Here is a 22,631-nt window from a genome sequence, read left to right on the forward strand (position 1 = left end):
CCGACATTTTCCTTTACTGCTGCCTCCTTCTTGCCTCCCCCTGCATCACACAGTCTCGCACTGAACTTTCCCTTTCCTTACCTGTGCCGCCGCTCCTCACTGCACAGCCGCTTGTCACTGCACCGCCGCTCCTCCTTCGTCGTCGTCATCACGCACGTCGCGGTCATCACGCACGTCGCGTCGCGGCCAGCGCTAGGTCCCGGCCGGCAGTACTTTCAGGGGAATACTTTGTTTACAAACTTAAGTTTTTTAATTTACTTTTTTATTTGTATTTATATAGCCTATGTCCATCTACACACCCTGACATTTTCATAGATGTATCTGGTGTGTAGATTGGCGCTGTGGTTCCCGAGTTTACCTGGCCAAAAGGTGCAAGTTCTCTCTTTATAATAGTAGTATAGATATATATATTCCAGCACAATATCCTCACGTTTTCGTAAGAAAAGACGCCGAGCCCCAATTTCCAGTGAAGCAATTTATTCTTTAAACAGCAGTGACAAACCTAACCCGACGCGTTTCGGAACCAGCCGGTTCCTTGGTCACCCGTGACCAAGGAACCGACTGGTTCCGAAACGCGTCGGGTGATGTTTGTCACTGCTGTTTAAATAATAAATTGCTTCACTGGAAATTGGGGCTCGGCGTCTTTTCTTACGAAAACGTGAGGATATTGTGCTGGAATATAAAAGGCTCGAAACCTACCCGGAAGCCCGCCGTCACAAGAAGGCAGAGGTAACCTTGCGAAAGAGATTTGGTATATATATATATATATATATATATATATATATATATATATATATATACATATATATATACATATATACATATATATATACATATATACATATATACACACACACACACACACACACACACACACGTATATTAGCATATATTACCATTTATCGTTAGGTGAAATGTTCAGCAACAACGTAACGTTTTAAACGCTAAAAACTTCAGAAATTCTCCATAGTTATACATCTCAAGTAACTATTACCTGTGCCCTAAGGTAACTATAACTCACGCCCCCCAGCATGCACAATTTTCTTACCAATAATTTCATTGCAGATGGCGCCAACGTAGATGGCCGCCTAAGGAGAGAGCTCCGCCAGAGCGGTGCCCGAGAACCCACTAAATCCGTCCTGAAATCCGGCAGGCTGCAATCAAGTAGCGTGTGGTGTAGAGGAGACGAGCAGGCAGTGCTTGGCAGCGCGCATCGGTGGCTCAGAGACGCCGTCTGACCCCGCGGAGCACTGGGAACACCTCGGAGGCGGCCTCGTGGGAATCGAAAGCGGTCTCGGGATTCCTCCCCGGCTGCTTGCGCAACTACCCTACCCACGGCTCATCGGACTACGGAGGTGGCGAACAAGGCCCCGGACTTGGCGCTCTGTCTCCATCCGCGACGCTCAGTGGAGGGCTCATCACTGCCCAGGGGGCACGCACAGACATTGGGGGCGGCAACGTTGTAGGGGGCCTGGGACAGCTGCTTGTTACCGGGTGAGTGCCGGCCATGTAGGGGCCCACCTACACGCCCTCAAGCGTGAGCCCCCGCTGACTCTGGCACTCTAACAGTACACCCCCCTCCGGGGACCCCCCCTTGCATCTACACGACCAACATGCCCGGTCGAGGGCAGGGGGAAAACATTTCAGGCAGCAAGGTGATAACGCGGGGAGGCGGAGACCAATGGGGCTGGGGCGGGAGAGTCTCCATTACCATTCGACCCAGTGGGGGCCAACCCAGAGGCAGATGCAGGTGCGGCTTGGGAGCAACAGAGAACAGGAGCTAGATCGCGCCCTGGACATCGAGGTGTCCTAACAGCTGAGAGTTTGCCTCCTTCACTGCCCTTTGGGCGAGTGTAGGCCACGCCAGGACTATTGCCGCCCAACCTTGAGACCAACCCGGAGGGCGACGGGGCCTCCAGTACTACGGAGAGCTAGTTCGCTCCACGGCAGTGGATCACAGTGTGGAAGGGTGGAGGCAGGTATATTCAGTGGGAGCGACTGGCACATCATTGGCTAAAAGGGGGGGGGGGGACCCGTGAAGCCAGAGGGACGGCAGACACCGGGAAGCGGTGCGGGAGCGTCTGATGACCGCGGACTAGATTTTACAGGAGCGCAACTATTGAGAGGAAGACGTCAGCCCACAGGCGGTGCTGAACCGGGCCCTAATGAGAGCTCCATTACCTCAGAGTGTGGTGGAACGGAGTACTTAGACTGGTGAAATGAAGCCCAAAGGTAATGCAACAGTCCAGACAAACAAACTTGACAAATATGCAGGCCCAAAATCACTCCCACAAGACGAAGAAACTGCAGGGGACCAAACTGTGGCCCCTGAGCCATCATTAGCGTCAATAATGGCAGCCATCCAAGGATTGGGGACCAAGATGGAGACGAAAAAGTGACAAGATGTCCATCAAAATGAATCTCCTGCGGGCTGACCTGAACAAAACATCAGACAAAGCTACATCCAACAAAACAGACATCCGGGAGCTCCAAGCATCTGCCAAGAAGCTTGAGAAGAAAGTCAGCGCACTGGTCTACCAACACCGTCAAGTGGCCCTGAAGCTCAAAGACCAAGAAGGGAGGGCTCGCCGAAACAACATAAGGGTGGTAGGAGTTCCGGAGGGTTCCGAAGGGCCTAGTATGGACCTCTTCCTTGAAGACATGATCCTTAACCGTTTGAAACCGAAGCAGCTCTCGTCCATGTTCACGATTGAAAGAGCACACCGAGCGCCAATCCCCAGACCTAAATCAGGGGAGCCCCCGAAGACCATAATTGCGAAAATCCTTAACTACAGAGACATCTTGCAGGCCGCCAGACAACAGGGAGACTTGCACTACGGAAAGACAACGGTCCTGTTCTTCCCAGATTTTATGCTTCAAGTGCAACGGGATCAGCGCTCCTATGACGGGGTGAAAGCGACACTACGACAAAGAGGACTCAAGTACATGATGTTCATCCCGGCGAAGCTTAAAGTCATGGCTGATGGCAAATCCCTCTTCTTCACCAAGCCCTCGGAGGCACAGGATTGGCTGGACAGAGACGCCGCACAAGGGTCAGCAACTGTGACAAGCGACGACTGGAGAGACACTCGTGCCAAATCACCGGGCTCCTCAGACGGAATATAAGATATCGACAGGTGGAGACAGCGCTCCTGGCGATCGAGATCCAGCAGCCCTGGCGCAAGAGCTACACAGAGAAGCTAGGTGGGCACCACTGACTGCTGCGAACAGCACTAACATACTTCGACAACATGCAATGTAATGTATAAATATTTCTTGCGACCCCGGGGGTGGGGGATTCTTGGTGAGGCGCCAGCCTTGAGGGTACACTGAAGGCCATAGACAATGTAATACTTTTACTACCCGAGCTGGTCTGGCAGACTGACCCTGCTAACCATCAGGCCACAGTAAGGTTTTCAGGCGAAGGGATGGATAGGGGACGCACTAAAACGAGACTTCTGGCATATTGTGGGTGCATAAACCTGAAGAATTAGTTAGAGTATGGGACGGGCCTCTAGCGGCTGTAGTTGGTGCTAGCGCATTTCCCCACCTAACTGTTGACGGGGGAGCGGGTCTTCTCTCTGGTGCGATAGGCGCCCTGCTAGTTGGGGATGTGGGTCGTTCTAAACCTATGTGGCAGGATAGCAGGGTAGGGGGGTTGTGGGGTTCGAAGCTTCAGTGTTCTGCACAAACTGTTTATAGTTTTGTGGGAGTTCATGTTGGTCGTGTGGGAAACTTAATAATGTGATTGCGCAATCGGTACACCCCTTAACACTGTACAAACAAGTAGCTTTCAATGATGAATACGAGGTGGGATAAAAGTCCTAAAATCCTCAGTTGGAATGTCAATGGGTTAGGGGACACGGTTAAGAGGGGTATTGATCTCTAATACATTAAACGTCATCTTCCTGATGTTGTCTTATTGCAGGAAACCCACCTTGTTGGGAACAACTGTCATGCACTTAACAGATGGGGCTACAAAAGGGCGACGCATGCCAGCTTCACAAAAGGGTCCCAAGGTGTGGGTATTCTTGTACGACGGTGCTTCCCGATAGTCATTGAATATACCTGGACCGATCCACTGGGACGCTTTGTGGTACTCTCGGGAAGATGGAAGGTGCGCACACAACATATTGACGGTCTATATTCCGCCAGGTCTCCAAACCCAATCATATCAAGAACTGGACAGGCTTCTCCTTTCCCTTCCGGAGGGACAACTCATACTGGGTGGGGACTTTAACGCTGTAGTTTCGGGTAGGCTTGACAGACACCCACCCCGAGACATCCCTATAGGGCACATGTGGCTCTCCAACCTCCTTGAAGCATTCAGCCAGATTAGTGGGGCATACAGCACCCAGGCATGCAACACTACATTCTTTTCTGGCCCACACTGCACCCTCTCCAGGATAGATCACATACTTATGCCTTTGCAACACGACACTGCCATTCAAGAGATCAAGCACCTAGCAAGGGGCATATCAGACCACTCCCCGTATGGGCACATCTCTCTATGGGGAAAAAAAAGGTAGGCTGTATTGCGCCTATAAACCCCTGGCTTCTCCATTATTCAGAGACCGAAACTGAGATAACCCGCATGATCGGACAGTACTTCCAGGAAAACGAAGGGAGGGTAGAGTCCCCTACCACTCTTTGGGAGGCATTCAAAACAGTGCCAAGGGGTAACGCCCTCTCAGCCATAGCCGGGAAACGCAAACAGAAAGAGAAACAAATGCTCACCATCGAGCGCGACCTACTTGATTTTGAGGAAGCCGCACAAGCAGATGGAGACCCAGTGGCTCTTCATCAAATGCAGATCAAGGAGGCTGAATACAAGGCATTGGCGACTGAGGCCGCTAAAAGCCTTGCCTGAACCAGGGACGGGCGGCTACACGACCAAGGGGATAAAGTGGGCAAAATGATTGCCTGGCTAGACAAAAAAGAGAGGGCGCAAAGAGTAGTGGCGAAGCTTATAGACAGTACAGGCACCCTCTTAACTGAACCGCTGGAGATAGTCTGAGTTCGCCACACATTTTAAACCGGTCTATCATAGGGGTTCGGAGCTCCCGGAGACAGACTCTTCCGCGTTATAAGCAGACATCAGGCTACCAACCCTCTCCCATTCAGACCGAGAGGCATTGGAGGGTGCACTCGCAGAAGAGGAGCTGGCCACAGCTATCAGGAACCTCCGACCCGGCAAGGCACTGGGACCAAACGGTCTGCCGATTGAGCTGTACAAGCTCAAGCCCGATGGCCTGGCCCCGTACCTGAAGCGTATGTTTGAGGATAGCAGAGACTTGGGAATACTGCAGAGGGATCAATGCATCGTCACATTGGTGGCCATTCCGTAAGAGGGGAAACCCAGAGAGGTATGCGCCTATTGTAGGCCAATCTCACTGTTAAACGCCAAACCCAAAATCCTTGCAAAACGTTTTGCAAGCTCAAACCGATAATAACCAAATTGATCCACCCAGACCAATCGGGCTTTATGCCACACTGCAACACCGCACTAAACCTAAGACGACTCCATGGTGTGTTGGGACGCTGCCACAAGTTTCAGGAAGACGCAGTGGTGGTGTCGTTGGACGCCACAATGGCATTCGACACACTTGAATGGACCTACCTGATGGCGTCCTCAAAAAGTTGGGCCTTGGCCCCAACTTTATCGTGTGGGTACGACTCCTTTATTCGGAACCGCTGGCCCAAAAAGTCGTCAAGAACAAAATATCTGGGGTGTTCAACCGGGACAGGGGGAAGAGACAGGGATGCCCTCGCTACCCCCTGCTCTTTGCCCTCTCCCTCGAACCACTCGCAGCTTGGATACGGCAGGATTCCTCGATACGGGGACTCAAATGGGCAGAGGGGAGGGAGGACCGGATCTGGCTTTATGCCGACAACATCCTCTTATATCTCGCTTCCCCTTATAAGTCGCTGAGAATAGCTTTGGATATATTCACCAGTTTTGGGAGAAACTCTGACTATAGCATTAATTGGGGGAAATCGTTGCTCTACGTTTTACATGGCAAAACCCCCTCTATTCCACGTCACTGCCCGATCCAAACAGCTACAGAGGGGTTCAAATATCTTGGTATCTTCATCACCACAATTCTGACAGCCCGCTATGAGAGGATCTCCTACCACCCCTGCAAAGGTTTAAACGTGACACTGCCACTTGGAAGAGGCTCCTGTTGTCTCTGCTGGGACGGGCGGCTCTTTTTAAGAGGATGACATTACCGCCTTTCCTATATGCTCTCCAGAACTACCCAGACCTTGTCCCACAGAAGTATTTCCAAGAAATCAAAGCCATCCAGAGGGACCTACTATGGGATGGGACTCCGCGTATCTCACTCCGTAAACTGCTACTGGGCTGGTATGATGGGGGGGATAGCACTTCCGGACATCTGGAAAAACTACTGGGCAGCACACCTTTCGACCATCAACCAAGTTAAATATTGTAGTGGCGATGACCCCAGCTATAGGATGGATAGGTGGCTCCTACCGGGTGGGAACTTCGAGGCGGCGCTCTATTCCAAACCTAATAAGTACCACATCACAGGGCCCAAAAGACTCTCGGTCCAACTCTGGCATATTGTAAGCTGTAACCTGGGATGGCCTGATAAACTCAAGCTGTCTACCCCACTCTGGGTCTCTGAACGACTGGACACGCTGGGTCGGACTAAGGGGTTCGATAAATGGGACCGGATAGGGATCTCCAGCATAAAAGACCTTTGGGGACCTGATGGCAAGGTATGGTTTGCCTCATTGCAGCTGACCTACGAACTAGCACACACGGAGTTCTTCAGGTATGCGCAGGTTAGGCACTCACTTCAGACACACATCCCTGCAGGAACATTCCTTCTGGAGTCCTCCCCACCAGAGGACAGGCTGCTGGATGGTTATCTGCCAGAAAAGACCATATCTCTCACATACAAGAAACTTATACATCACACCCCTAATCCTCTGGTGGAGCTGAAGGAAAAATGGGAGCGGACGGTCTGGAGATAGATGACGAGAAATGGAGGGAGGCGCTCTCCTCCCCCAAGGAAGTGGCAATATTAGCAAAACTGAGGCTGATTCAACTGAAAATACTGCATTGAGTATACCTCTCTGGTAACCGATTGGTCTTGATGGGCAGGAGTTAAGAGGGATCCTGTAGGAGACACTGTGGTTCTGAAGGGACATATATGAATATACTCTAGGAGTGCTTATTGATACAAGTTTACTGGAAGCAGGTGCATCAATGCATGAGTGTAGTCTGGGGGTAGAAATGCGGCTTTAAGCCTAAAGGTGTCTCTTAAACATCTGGGAACCAACAGACCTGACAGCAAAGGGTAGAATCAGGGCAACACTTGTTTAGACCTTAGCGAAAAGTAACATTGCACGTCTATGGGGGGCAGTAACACCACCAACGCTTAGTGCATGGAAAAAAGATATGGACTGGAGCATGCTACAGGAGAAAACAGTATATGTGGCCCGGGGTTGACCACGAAAATAGATAGCAATATGGACAAAATGGTATGTATAGCGTGACAATATCTGCGAGCCCCCTTGATCCCTTCTATTGATGAATCACTAACACCCGAACTCGATATGTAACTTGACCCTCTCACAATCTATAACACCTAACTGTTGTGATATTTGAGTATGATCCCAAAAATGCAACACTGAAACAAACAATGATCACCTGTATGCAATGACCACAATGTTGGTTTGTACCACTAAAAAGTTATTTAAAAAAATTATTTCATTGCAAATGTTGCAGTGATATTATTAATGATGTCATAGATTATGTCATGTGTGATATATGTAGGTAAATTTGCAGTGTATGGCGAGGGCGCAAGTTTTAATTACCTTAGGGCAAGTGTAGCATGTTAGGGGTCATCGGGGGGAGACCCAAGGGTCCCTATGGCCCCTGCTGGCTCCTACATGATGCGGAAGCCAGCATTCCTCGCGCATGATGCGGGAGCCAGCATTTCTCCCGCCCGGAGGGAGCAGCTATCTTTTATTGCTCACTCCAGGCGGGAGCAATATGTCTTCTATTTCCCAGCCTGGACTACTGCGGGCAGGGAAGGAGAACACAAGCCTGCTGAGATTTAAAAATGCTCCTGCCAAAGAGGAGCAAACATATCTTTTCCTGCCCAGTGTAGTGTGGGCAGGGAAATTACTACGTCCCAAGTGTGGACTCCGCGGGACACAGTCACTGAGCCGGCCCCGGGGAATGGTGTCCTTTTGCCTTTCAGGGTTCAGGGGGGAGGGGGGAACGCACAGTCCCCAGGGCCTTTGTAAGGCTTGGGGAGGGGAGTGGACCACAAGCCCCCTCCCTTTGTTCAATTACTTGGCCCGAGAGATAGGTATGTTAGAGCCATTTTAGGCTTGGGGATGGAAGGCTGAGCGGCCACCCTCCCTTTTTAGGTCGAGCATTCAAGACCACTTGTATATACTTTTGTATATAATTATATGTGTATGTACTTTGTAGGCTCTGGAGAAAAGCCCTAGGACTTGTCTGCTTCCGCTTAAGGACTTTTTTCTGTTTAACTGCCTCTTTTTAACTGTCTTGATAGAAAAGACCAGCAGAGGTCTGTAAAATACCACAATCACTTTAGCATTCTCTAGATTCTAGTCCATAGAAATAGTCTTCCCTGAGCACCGTAGCCAATAATACTTTTTTTCATATCTAGTATTTTCGGTGATAAGACCACTGAAGGCCCTGATTTTATATTAAAAACAGAGCTTTACAGAACAGTTGATGTTTCAGCACCCAGGGTAATGTGCTGCATAGCTAAATACATAGGAGGTCACAAAGGCAAGACCGATTGCATTGCAAAAGCTTGTTATTCATATTTTTGGCCCCAGGGGATGGGGTTCTTGGGGCCTGCTTCGGCTCCGGGGAGGGGGTATGGGGTGCCCAGGACCTTAAGGAAACTCAAGGAGGGGTACAGCGATTGAGTCACAAGTCCTAAGAGGGCTGCCACTACTGCCTGGTTAATGTGGTGGCAACCATTCATATCTGAGCAGGAGATCTGTTGGATCCGCGGAGGCTCCACGCCCATATACAAAGTTTTTGAGCATTAATTGCTCAGAAACCACACAACAGATTTACATAAAAAACACTCTTTCTGGACCAAGATCTACCTTTATGCCCAATTTGCTGTAAATTTGTTGAGTGGTTTGGGCTGCACTTGTGTACTTGTGTCTAAACTTTCAAAATCATTTGAAAAAAATGCTTTTCACAGAGATTAGTTTTGTAGTATGTCAGTTTATATGTTTTACATCTGTAAATTCTTAAAAACACTTGAACTCACTTGATGAAGTTATCCGTTATGTCATGAGTGATGTCATATGTGAGGTCCTGAGCAGTGCACTGTGGGGCGTAAATTATAGTTGGCTCAGTTGCTGAAATTCACGTGTTTGGTACAACTAAAATTTGAGCTGAACTATAACAGCCCTGCAACCTTTGGTTTTTTTCAGTGAGTTTCTATGGTTTTTTAATGTTATTTGCTTACTCTAATGTCCCTGTGACCTATATTTTTTTAAGTGAATTTCTATGGGTTTTATTCTAGTGATTGTGTTTGCAGAGTGGTGGAGAAAGGGGCGGGTATCCGACCATCTTTCAGCAATCGCACTGTGTAGGACTTACTGGAGGTAACAGAAGGGGTTCCTAGCCCCCAGGACCCTCAGCAGCCGAAGCGACTTTATCCCCCAACCAGTAGTGCACCAGGAGGCGCGCTTACAGAGTGGAGGAGAAAGGGACAGAACCTCGGATCACCTCTCAGCAATACCCCTTTGTGGGACATACTAGAGGTAACAGGAGGGATTGTTGCTCCCCCAAGCATCCTCTGCAGCCAAGGAGACTTCATTCCCAGGAGGCATGTTTGCAGAATGGTGGTAAAAGGGGGGGCGGGCTAATACCCTGGGGCCCAGTCTCTATTGTGGGTGCCCTTTTCCCACCCTGGGCATCCTCTCCCATCTGTTGGGAACGTGGGTGCCTCAAGGACCCAGCAATCCCAGCAGGCTCCGCGCCTCCTGCGTGGTTCAGCATTGCTTTCACAGATAGGGAGCTGCATGTTCAGCAGCTCCCTCTCTGTGAAAGCAATTCTGCTCCACTTTCAGCAAGCGACCCCCAGGACCAGGGGAACAACAAACAAAAAACGCACCCTATGCCGGAAGAAAAAGGTTTCCCATACATTGGCGAACTTGAAAAACGGAGATCCGTTAAAAAGTATTTCAGAAGAGCTCTCGTTCCTTATTCTTAGTGATTTTGTGAACCGTCTCTCTCAGATTCACACCTAGGTGCACCTCCTGTTCTGAGGTGTGCCTTTCACTTGATCCATACTTCATAAAATCATCTGCAACGTTTTACGACCCTGAAAGGACATGAATACTCGAAGTGGATGCAAAAGAAGCAAGGACTGTGCTTGGGCAGTGTTTCAAAGGTCCCCAAAGTATCCGTTGATGTAAACACACTACATAGATTTCCTGTGTTTACTATCAGGTGTGTGCGTTTTATGACAGAACTTGACCCATCTTCCCTGTGTTTGTAGAGCTCATGTGTCCGAAGTCATAGAAACACACAATAGTTCAGGTAATGAAAGGGGTGGAAAGGAGGAAAGAGAGCGGTGCAAAGTGAAGGAGAGCAAGGAAATAAGACCGAGCATGCGATGGAGGACAGAAACATAAGAAGAGAGAAGAAGGAAGGTGGAGCATGAACTAGAGAGACAGAATGACAGAGAAGGAGAAGAAAGAAGTGTCTGGGAGGAAGTGGGAGAGAAAGATGAGGAGTGAGTGGGTGAGAGTAAGGATCAGAAGGAAATATGGGGAGAGAAAGTGAAGGGGTTTAAGGGAGAGAAAGAAAGAACGATTATGAAAGACGGTGACAGAGGAGAGAACTGAGAAAAGAAGCGTGAGAAAGATGAAAGTAAGTGATACAAGAAGAGATTAAATGTGTTTATTTTATAGGTTTGTATGCAGGGCTTTAAGTGGGTGGGCTGTGGGGGACTGAGCACCCCCAGTGTTTTGGGTGTTCCTTGAAAGGGGTCTCTATTTTCAGGCCTCAGAGGTCAAAAGGTAGGGTGACCAGACGTCCCGGTTTTTGTTTGGTGTTTCGGGTGAGCATGCGCGTGCAACGCTTAATAGTTACAGGAAGGGAAATCCTTTTAAGAAAGACACTCTCTCAGGATTTCCCTTCTCTTTGAACACGGAGTGCCACCTACGTCATCGCACCAGCCATCGGCACAACAACAGCTGGTTAGAACCGGTACAACCTTGCTTTTACGGTCTGCAGCAAGATTTCTCAGCAACCAGTGTGACCCTGCTCTGCCTTAAAGAAAGCGAGGGACGAGGGTCTACAACAGAATCCAGCAGCAGTGAAAAGGAAACTTACCTTCGTGATGCCTCCCCAGCCCTACCAGCACCGTCGGGACCCTGCCACTGCATCAGAGCTGATGATTGATATGTTTGCAATTTTTCTTCACACTTGTGCTTTAAAATGCTATATTTGGATCCTGCTTTTGCAACAATTTGCAGTTAATATGTGGTATAAAAGCCACCATTTGAATCAATTTTTTGTCTTTATTTATCCATATTTATTTTTTGATAATATTCTATGAAGCGAAGCAGAAGGATGGAAGTGCCCTGGGATAGTCATTATTTTATGCAGTTGTGCGAAGCAGAATGGTGGGAGAGTAAAATAATATTTCTTTATTTAATGCAGTGATGCAGTAGGATGGCAGTGCCTCAGGATATTCTTTATTCCATGCAGTAGTCTATTCTTGTTCCACTGCACAATGAGCTATCCTTTCAGGAGCAGCACAAAATGAAGAACAACATCTGCCTACCAAATGGCACTCCAATTAAACATTGTTGATCACTAGAGTAAACTCTTCAATTTTTATTGCAGATAAGAGGTTTAATATTCTCATTGCATAACGCAAGGCCTTATCACCTGGAAACCAAAATCAGCAGAGGAAATCAGAAGAGGAAGGTTTTCTTTTCTTTTTCAGATATACCAGTCCAGCCTTCAAGAAGGAAGTCCGAAATTTTACCATGGCTACTAGTGGGTTATCTGCTCCTGCTTTGAAGCGCAAGTCTATGCAGTCTTCAAGGATTGACTTCCTCAGTCACTGAAGCTCCAGCGTGTTAGAGGGGAGTCTTGTCCAGTGCAACCAACTAGTGATGAGGCTAGTACAACTCAGAAAGTGTCTTCCAAGGAAAGTCCACCTTTACAAAGACTTCAACGTGTGCCAGAGAAAGAAACCGTCAAACTCCCTGACTGCTGGAACACTAAACAGTTGTATTACTTTCAAGAGGAATATAAATGGCTGTATCTTAAGTCAGGCAATATTGGATGTTCTTCCTGCAAACAGGATGAATCAACAAGTCTTTCAGTGCACAATAACACCCAGGGCATGCGCATAAGTAAAGAGTGGGAAGATGGCGAGGTTGGTCCTTCCAGTGACAGAAAAGCTTTCAGGCAGAAACAGCTCAGGAAGAAAATTATGAAGCATAAGGTGAGCGCTGGTCACTTGGCAGCTGAAGACATTCTTACAGCTCAGCAGGAAAATACATTGGTGGTGACGGTACACGAATGTAATGCAAAACATATGGATAGCACATGCAGGGTATTTGACACTGCCTACTACTTGGCAAAAAAAGATCACCCTTTCACTGACCACCCTGATCTAATTCTCCTCTGGCAAAGAATAGCAGTGCAATGGGCCGTGTTTTGCACAGCAATGTGACTGAAATATTAAAACACATTGCACTGGAAATGCAACAAAGATTGGTTGGTTATATCAGACAACACAAACCAAAGATCATCACAGTATTAATCGATGACTTCTATTAGCAATGCTTCTACCTTAATCATCTACCTCTGTGGCATTCTTGGAAATGAGAGTACCCCAGTGACCATCTATTTTGGCCTTCTGGAGCTGGCAGAAACAAATGCCCTTGGCATAAAGACAGCGATCCTAAGCTACTTCGAAAAAGTTGGACTCACAAAAAGGCTACTACATGATATCTTGATTGCAGTATGTTCAGATGGAGCAGCAGTAATGTTTGGTAAGAAAGGAGGAGTAGTAGCATTGCTGAAATCAGAATTTCCAAATCTTGAACTGACGTGGCACTGTTTGGCTCACATACTAGAACTTGCTGTGGTAGATACAGTTGATGAGCTTGCCAAGGTGAATCACTTCTTGATTTTCATGGACTCATTATATGCCACATACAACATGTCACCAAAAAACCAGAGAGAGCTAAATCTGTCCGCCAGCGAGCTATGTGGACAATTTCAGAAGATAGGGAAAATGCTTGATACTAGATGGGTAGCATCCAGTTACAGATCTGTGAAAGCTGTTTGGAACGGCTTCTCTGCCTTGTGCAAACATTTTGAGAATGCTTCTAAAGAGCCATCCTGACCCATAAGAGACCGGAGTAAGCTTGAAGGTCTCTTGAAGAACCTTACATCCTATTCTTTTATCAAAGATTTGGGGGTAATGTGTGATGTACTTCAATAGCTCGAAGACTTATCACACTCCTTACAGAGTAGGGACATTATAATTGTTAATGCCCACAGACTTTGGTTAGTCAAGTACGTATATTTAGAGCAATGAAGGACTCACCAGGGGAGTTTACTTCTGCGGCTCAGAGAGAAGTTGAAGAGGGTAAATTCAAGAATGTTCCTCTTTTCCATGGTAGAAGTAACTCTGTTGCCCTTAATCAAAATCAGTTTTACCAAAGTCTGTCTGTAAATATCAATAAACTATGTGCCCGGATTCTGAGAAAGAGCTTCGAGCCAGCTTCAGTGTGCTAGATGCAGGCAACTTGCCTTCTGGTGATGAATGCATTCTTTATGGTGAAACAGATATCCAGACACTGTGTTCAGAGTTTCAGCTGCCAGCAAGAGATACTATCCAAACTTTTTGACTTTTCAAAGATTTTTGTGGAAAGAAAACCCCTGAAGCATTAAAAAAGTTTGTAGTTAGCATGGAAACCCTGCCAGCAAGTATTGCGGATTGCGAGAGAGGTTTCAGCGCAATGCACTTAATTGCTTGTCCAACAAGGGCCTCTCTTCTTGTAGAGACCAATACTTCATGCTTATGGATAAAACTCAATGGTCCTCCATTTGAAACATTTGGCACGAAGCTAAATGTAAAGAGTAGGCTGGCAAAAGGTAGAAGGTCTGCTGAAGAAAATTGTTGTGAATAAAACCAGCAAAGTAGACACAGTGAATATCTTCAAGTGTTTTGGGACATCCTGCAATAGATTTCTAAGTAATGTCAATAATTTTTACATGTTTTTTAAAATGTTTGGTATTTTATGGCTTATACTTAATAAATATACCTTTTTGCCTTTTTTATTATCCTTTGCTGGATGAGACTTCATGATTTTAAGCACACAATGCTAGTTATCTTGATTTAGACCACGCCCCTACTTGGATAGGCCACACCCCTTTAAGAAATGTGCCATGCCCCTTTTAGAGAACCCCCAGTTTTTTTCCCCACTTAAAGCCCAGTTTGTATGTGTATGTATGGGTAGTTGTGTGTGTACTGCATATGTATGACTGTGTGCGTATGTATGTGCGTGTGCATATAAGTGCGTTGTGTGTGTGTGTGTATTTTATGTGTATATGTGTATCTCTGTGATATGTATTTGTGTATATGGGTGCGCTAGGGGGAGTGAATGTACCAAAAGCTAGAGAGCAGTGCAATAAAGAAGAGCTAGAAAGAGCTAAAATAAAGAGGCGAGAGACACCAAGAGTTGAAAGGATAGAGACATTCAGGGAGTCTGGGCGAGAGAGAAAATGTGAGAGAAAACACTAAACCGGAATCTGAATATGAGCGCAAGGTAGAGGAGAGAGCTGGAAGAGAGCAGCAGAGGAGAGAAAAATACAGTGAGAGAGTGACAAAAAGGGAAAGACAGCGCGAGAGAAAAAACGGAGCATGAGAGTGAGCATAAACATTTACAAGGTTTTAGGAATAGGCTGAGGTAAAACCAATATTTTCTTTACAAGAACCAATATATCAGAATGATCTGCCTGCACTCTAGCATTAGTTACTGAAACTAGCTTCTACAGAGCTGAGTGTACTTTGTTTCCTAAACAATCCTCCCAATCGCATAAAACGCTGGGAAGTAAAGAAAATACACAATTAAACCCTTCTTTCTTTAGGGAGAGCCGAGTCAATCAAGCTCTTGGGCCAGTGGATGTGTGTCTTTCTGAAAAATAAATATGTTTTATATATGTATATGTAAAGATCGATGGTAGAATAAATGTTTAAATAAGTGTCTTAATGGATGTTTTTAAAAAAAAAATTGATTGGTTAACTGGCTTATTAAGTGTATCTTAGTGAATACATATATTAGCGAGTAACTTTTAAATATTGAAATATATGTATCAGTGTTTCACTGTGTATAAGTGGCTGCATGGGTTGGTGACTGACTCACTGTTTGTATGTGTTTTGAAGACACCATATGTGTAGGATTGTAAGGGTGGATGAGTGTGTATATGTGTGTGTTAGTGAGTGAATGACTGTCTCACTAGTGTCTTTATTAGTAACGACATATGTTTTAATCTAGTATATGTGAGTATTGATGTATATAAGTAAGAATATGTGAGAGTGAGAGATTGTAAGAGTTCCTGTTTAAATAAGTATGTGTTTCTTTAAGTGATTGTTTATGAGAGTAAGTATGCGTAAGTTTCCTTAGAAGTAATGTGCTAGTGTGTGTATACTTGTATATGCAAATAAATGGATGTTCAATAGTTTATTTGCATGTGTGAGTATGTGTGTGAGTAACTTTTGGATGACTGTCGGTGTGTAACAGGATGTATATGTGTATCACTACATATGATGAGTGAGTATATGTATGAGTGACTATATAGAACTGTTGCTGAATGAGTGGATGTGTATATAGATGGTGGAATTACTGAATTGGTTGTTATATCTGGTATGGGTATCTCCATTTTTTTGAAAATGTTAGTTTCTATTTTTGAATATGTGTTTCAAGGGCTACATTACACTGAAAGGAGGTCTGTCAGTCTATCACAAGGATGGTGTCATCAGTGATGTCATGAGTGAGGTCACTGACCATGTCATGAGTGATGTAATATGTGACGTCATCAGCAGTGCATTGCAGGCGCGCAAGTTATAGTAAGTCCAACTAACTAAAACGTGGGAATTTCAATGGTTTTATGTCAGTTAAATTTCCAGCTAACTAGAACTGGTGTGAAACCTATGGTTTTTCAGTGAATTTCATAGGTTTTTTAAATGCCAATTCCTAACTATAACTGGTGTGAAACCTCTGTTTTTTTCAGTGAATTTCATAGGTTTTTTAAATGCTAATTCCTAACTATAACTGGTGTGAAACCTATGGTTTTTTCAGTGAATTTCATAGGTTTTTTAAATGCTAATTCCTAAGTATATATAGGGCCTCAAACCTCTGAAATGTAATATTTTTTATAATGAATCCTATATTGTATATTTATATAATACTATTTTTTATTTTTTATTGCCCTGGAGCGCTCCCGGTGCGCGCTCCGGTTAGCGTCCCGTTAGCGCTATTGCCGCGAACGAAAACATCGTGACGTATCGCGTAGCCTCGTGATACGCATGCCGTAAGCGCACCCGGAAGCACTCGAGCGAATACGATCGCGCAACGTAAACATCCGACGCGCTTATGCGACGCGACCCGGGGCGCGCCCCCGGGCGCGCGTAAGCGCGTCGGGTCATGTGACCTGAAAATAGCACTTTTTATTGGTGCAGAACAGTTTTGGTTTCCAAATGATGAAAGCCCGGGTCATGTGACCTGAAAATAACACTTTTTATTGGTTCAGGACAGTGTTTTTTTCCAAATGATGAAAGACCCCACCTTTTTTCCTTATTCTGACTTTGTCCTTTGACTGAGGAAGACCAGTTTCAACATCTTTGAGAAATATGTTGTACTTTAAAATGGCTACAGTAGCAGCAGCAGCTGGAGCATCTGCACAACCACCACCACCACCAAGAGGACCACCACAACATTACATTGGTGGTCAAGAAGAGAAGGAGGAGGAAGAGTAGGAGGAGGAGGGGAGAAGTTGGCTGCAAGAAGACAATACCCCATACAAGCCAAGGCCGCACATTGTATGGGAGTTTTTTTCTATTCCAGAGGGCAAGAAGGAAGTCAATGCGCCCAAGGTGACTTGCCTAATCTGTGGCATGGAACTTTCAAGGGGGAACCCGAACAAAAAATATTCTTTTGGTAATAATACCATGATTAGACACATGCAGCGCAAGCATCCGAACAACTATTCTGCTGCAGAGATGAGAGAATTGGCCAGTAACCCTCCCCAATCTTCAACCACCACCTCCAAAAGAAAGCAACCCACTCCATCGGGACAAGGGAGACGATCCCTTGCATACAACCGCGGTTTGGGGAATTCAGAATTACATGTATTTTTTGTGGTAAGACCATCTCCTATGGTGAACAGAGCATAAAGCTCATCCTCCTTGCTGGTGACAACCACAATTGCCCCAAAAAACCCTAATTTTTTCCTTTTTTTTTTTTTGCTCCAGTTGAGCCATTTTCAATTCCCTGTTTTTTATTTCTCCCCATAAAAATAACAAAAAAAATATAAAATAGTTCATAAAAGCCAAAAAAAGTACAAAATGTTTAAAAAAAAATAAAAAAAGTTAAAACAAAAAGAAAAAAAACAGTTCTTTTTTAGAACTACCTCCAATTTATAAAAAAAGGCTACTTTTTTAAAAAAACTGTCATTCTTTTTTCCCCATGGTACGCTCCCTGGTGCGCGTACCGGGCGCTCCCCCGCGCAAATCAAAAAAAATAAAAAAATGTTGCCCCGCGGGGCCCTTTTATAGCCCCCACATCAAACCTAGGGGGTCTACTCTGCCCCCTTATGGTCATTTTCCCCTTTGTTTTTGCCACCTCTTGTGTCGCAATCCTACCGAGACATAAGATGGTGGCTGCTCCGGACTGTTTGGAATGTTGAAAGACACCCGAGAGCCAATCAGCTTTCCGCGCGCGAACTCGCGTTTGAACCTAAATTACTCAAAATCCACTGGAGCACATATCTTGAGACATAGCAAAGGCACATCAGGCTACCAGTCCCTACAATTTTGCCAGGTTTGGTGGAAATCCATTCAGCCGTTCGGGCTAAAATTGATGTCGACCGCCCTATGGAAATTAACATGGGGAAAACACGTTTTGGGACCCCCCTTTTATCTCGGCCCCGCTTCACGAATCCCCCCCCCAAGCTTTCAGGGAAGGACCGTAGCGCCGCAAGGCAAATTTGAGGAAATTTTCAGGCAGATTCCTCAACCGGCGCCAAAGTTATTCACAATAGAATGTTGAGATTTTGCATTGAAAATAATCCTAACTATAACTATAGCAAAGCCCAAGGCGAGAGCAGGAGTCTGCTTGGCGCAAAGCACCAGCATCTTGTAGCAATCGATGGCATTAAGGAAGGCGACACAGTGGCCTGTGGTTAGAGGGTAAAGCAGTGGCAGCAGCGCGGCCACTACACGGAACCAGAGCCTAATTCACCAGGCTTAAGGGGCGGGGGCTTTCTTCCAATCTGACCTACCCTTGGTGCAGGAGGCTTGCCTGGAGCATGCTCTGCTAAAAGACCTTCTCGTACCGATCCTCAGGTTTCCACTGGGAGGCCAGATGCCGGGGAGTGTGCCACCGCCAGCCGTGGTCAGTGACAGGCCATTCTGACTACTTAAGTGCTGAAACAGTGCCTAAATCATGAGGCTGGGGCGGGGGGTTGGGGACGGGGGCGGGGGAATAGTTGGCTTATCAACCTGCTCTCCCACTGGTGGAGGACATCTGACTGAAATAGCCAGCCACATACTCCTGAACACTGGCCTTGGTTGCCTCTGCTAGGCCAGCTGCCGGGGAGGGTACCTCCAGTGGCAATGGCCAGTGACAGCCCGCACTGGGTACCACAGTGCCTGAACCAGAGCTTAAATACCAGAGCTTCTGTTGGTCGGTGGTGGGTTGGGGTGGTCCTCCCAGTCTGGTTTCTTACAGGTGGTGGAGGCCTGACTGAAACAGGCTCCATCACCCAATCAAGTCCCCTACTACTGCGAGACCGCCTCCTGGGAGACTGCCCCCAGTGTCCAATGATAGCCTATCCTGTATACTTAAAGGAAACCTTTTATTAAGCAACATGCGTGTCTGGGTTACAGGTCAAGGTATAAAGCTATTACAACTAATACAGAGACAGCCACGCGTAAGGGTTGCCCAGGGACTTGGCCCTACACCGCAACTCTAGAATTGCGCTAAGGGAGGCGCTGTGACTTAGAGTTTCCACAGACAGGAGCAGCAGGAAGGGTCAGCGGTCCTATCTCAACACTGCACCACAGGAGAGATCTGGAGGTTTGAAGACTGCCCTTTCTTAAGCCAAAGTAGAGGGGAAACCCTGTTGAAGGCTTCAAAGACGTAAGCTTTAGTTTACCATAACATTAACCCGCATGTTAGTACAATATAAAGGATCACAAAGAACAACTGTGTCAGCACCAATGACAAGAATACACAAACGCTTCTCATTTAAACAGGTCTTATCACTTTCATGGTGGGCATGAAATGAGCCCCCAAATTCCCTTTAAATGTTGGAGGTGGCACTCGGCGCCCAGGAACTTCAGTTGTGCACCTAAAGGCAGCAGTTAAATTGGGATTGAGCCACAGGAGCTCACTGGGCGACATCGGTTTAAAACTGTACTGTATGTAAAAAAACAAGTGACACTGGCACTGATGAGGCGCTGTTTTTGTACACAAGAACGTACAGGTCTAATAGTGATTATCATGAAGCCTAGCAAACATGGCTCTGCCACCCCCTCCTTCCTAGTACCCAACCTGCGAGACAAACCTCCATTGTATTCTTCAAATTGGGAGATCACTGGTTATCGCAAACTTTAGGAAAGAACAACGGATTCTGTCCTCAGATGCGGCTCTATATGTACCCAACCTAAAGCTTTATGTATGTGTGTATATTTTATATATATATATATATATATATATATATATATATATATATATATACACACACACATACACACATACACATACACACACATACATATATACACACACATTATTAATTTTTTTCTTCACTGAAAAGACAAAGGTTACAGGGATGTTATAGTTAGGAAGTAGTATTAAAAAAACTTTGAAAATCACTGGAAAAAACAAATGTTGCAGGGACTTCATAGTTATGCTCAGATTTCACTCATACAAAACAATACAAATTAAGAAGTTATAGTTACTCGAGCTAACTATGACTTACACGCTCCCACTGAACTGCTTAGGACTTCACATATTACAGCACTCATGACATGGTCAGTTATGTTATGTTATGTTATGTTAAAAACGCTTGTATAGCGCATGGCTACCCCAGCAACAGGGCATCCCAGTGCTTGCAGACGGTTAGAGACAAAACAACTAGGCGTTGACATCTCAAATTACATCACTGATGACATCATCCACAGAACAACTCACACACCCACACAGCCACTCATACATCCATACAATCAATCACACACCCAGTCACTCATCCATAGAGCCACTCACACACCCAGTCACTCACTCACCCATACAGCAATTCACACAGACAAGCACTCTCCAATACAGGTACTCACACACTCACTCAGCCATAAACCCAATTGCACACCCAGTCACTCACCCATACAGTCACTCACACAGTCACGTAGTCACCCATACAGCAACTTACACAACCACTCACCCATACAGATACTGATACACTCACTCATCCAAACAGCCGCTTACACAGCCAGTCACACACCCACACAGCCAGTCACACACCCATACAGGGAGTCACACATCCACTCACTCACCCATACAACCAATAACACACCTACTCACTAACCAATACAGCCCCTCACATAGCCACTCACTCATCCATACAACTGGTCACACATCCACTTATTAACCCATACAGACACTCATACACCCATACAGTCACTCACACACTGATACACATACACACAGCCACTCACATAATATATGTTAGAAATAGTATCAGTGATTAGTAGTACAAAGTATACTAATTTAACTTATGTAGTAGCTTAGTATATATGTTTAACACTCAAACATTTAGAAAACACTCACAATCACTGGATGATGTCATCAGTAATGTCACTGACCAGGTCATAAGTGACGTATTATCAGAGGTCATTGCGGGCGCATAAGTTATACTTAGCTCGGGTAACTATAACTGCTGAATTTGTATGGTTTTGTACGAGTGAAATCTGAGCCCAACTATAACGTCCCTGCAACCTTATTATATATATATATATATATATATATATATATGCATCTCAACAGCACAAAATCGCTTAGCCTCTTTGTTAGACCTGTCTGCCTCTGGGGGTGTTCTAACCATTATTATTTATTTTTGTCACCCTTAGCCTCCTAGTGTTTCTATTTTTTTATGTTCACCAGGGTTTTTCAGTGTTGTCAGGGGGCTAGGTGTTCCTTGATTATGTCGCCATCTTTCCCTTCATTTTCTGTGAGGCCTAGTCAAGCTCCTGAAAATCTAGGGACACTCAGAAACCTAAAATGGTGTCCACCAACTGCCATAACGGTCACCTAAGGGTGGCAGACCCATAGGCTAGCATGAAGAAGGTTCCAGAACCCACTAGTAGCTTCCAGGGGTCTGTGGCCAGCCTATAAAAGGCCAGTGACCAGCAGCCATTTTGAACAGTATTGGAAGTGACCAGTGCGGAGAGAGGCGACTTGAGGAGGAGGATAGCACACTAGTAGTAACAAGATCGACCTTTGGGGCCGGCTGTCGCTCTACTGGGAAGTGACCCCTCTTAGGCTGACCAAACCCCACTACCACAGCAACCATATCAAGAAACCAGAGACTCTGTGGCAAGTTTTATAACTATCAGTGACTCTTGCAGCGTGGCTCCCAAGTGACCTGTAAGTCCCGCCCTGAAGGCACGTGTGCAGTGGGAGCGAACCCGGACACAGTGTCGCGCTGAATGATCAAGGAATCAGGAGGCAAGGAGTTAAAACAGCCGCGACTGCAGCACATGAGTCCGGTGTCCACATTGTAAAGAAAAGCGGCGGAACCAGCTGTTGACCTTACCTGAAGGAAACGCTGCTGCCGTGTGCGATCCCTGTCCCGGGATCGGAAGAGGAGGAAGAGCCCAGCTGATCCGTGCTGCCGTCCGGAGGAATCTGAGGTAGCGTCGGAAGAGGCGGGGAGAGTGCAGGAGGAGGCTGGGCGGAGGCGGAGCCCTGTGTGAGGTGGCCGGCGGCGGCAACAGAAGAAGACGACGGACGCCCAGGAGGTTGGCCGGAGTCGGAGACAGGAGTGAGAGAAGCAGGGCAGAAGAACGTCGCGGGAGCTTCTTCGGACTTTTCCCCCCCCAGTGAGCAGCCGTGGAAGGTGCGTCGGAACAGCGTAGAAGGCTCCGATGAGAGAACTACCCTGAAGCTGAACGCTCACTAAAGTAAGCTGGGAAGAGTTCTCTTCCAGGCGCCGGGTGTGAACAAAGTACGAGCCTCCTTCAGTGGCGCTTCCTCCGGTGCGTGGGCTGCACGCGACGAACCCCTAACTAAATTGTGCCGCTTTAGTCTGAAACTGTGACACCCATAAAAATTACCTGACA

General features: G+C 46.4%; 1 protein-coding gene and 1 pseudogene across 1 annotated transcript in view; one reads left to right on the plus strand and one right to left on the minus strand.

Moving 5' to 3' along the window:
* Positions 1-22,631, minus strand: part of PKIG (cAMP-dependent protein kinase inhibitor gamma) — a 572,021-nt gene that overhangs the window by 312,361 nt on the left and 237,029 nt on the right. The window lies entirely within an intron of this gene.
* On the plus strand, positions 6,478-14,202 carry LOC147706122 (E3 SUMO-protein ligase KIAA1586-like; annotated as a pseudogene).

Source organism: Lissotriton vulgaris, chromosome 7 (assembly GCF_964263255.1).
Source record: "Lissotriton vulgaris chromosome 7, aLisVul1.2, whole genome shotgun sequence".
NCBI lineage: Eukaryota > Metazoa > Chordata > Amphibia > Caudata > Salamandridae > Lissotriton > Lissotriton vulgaris.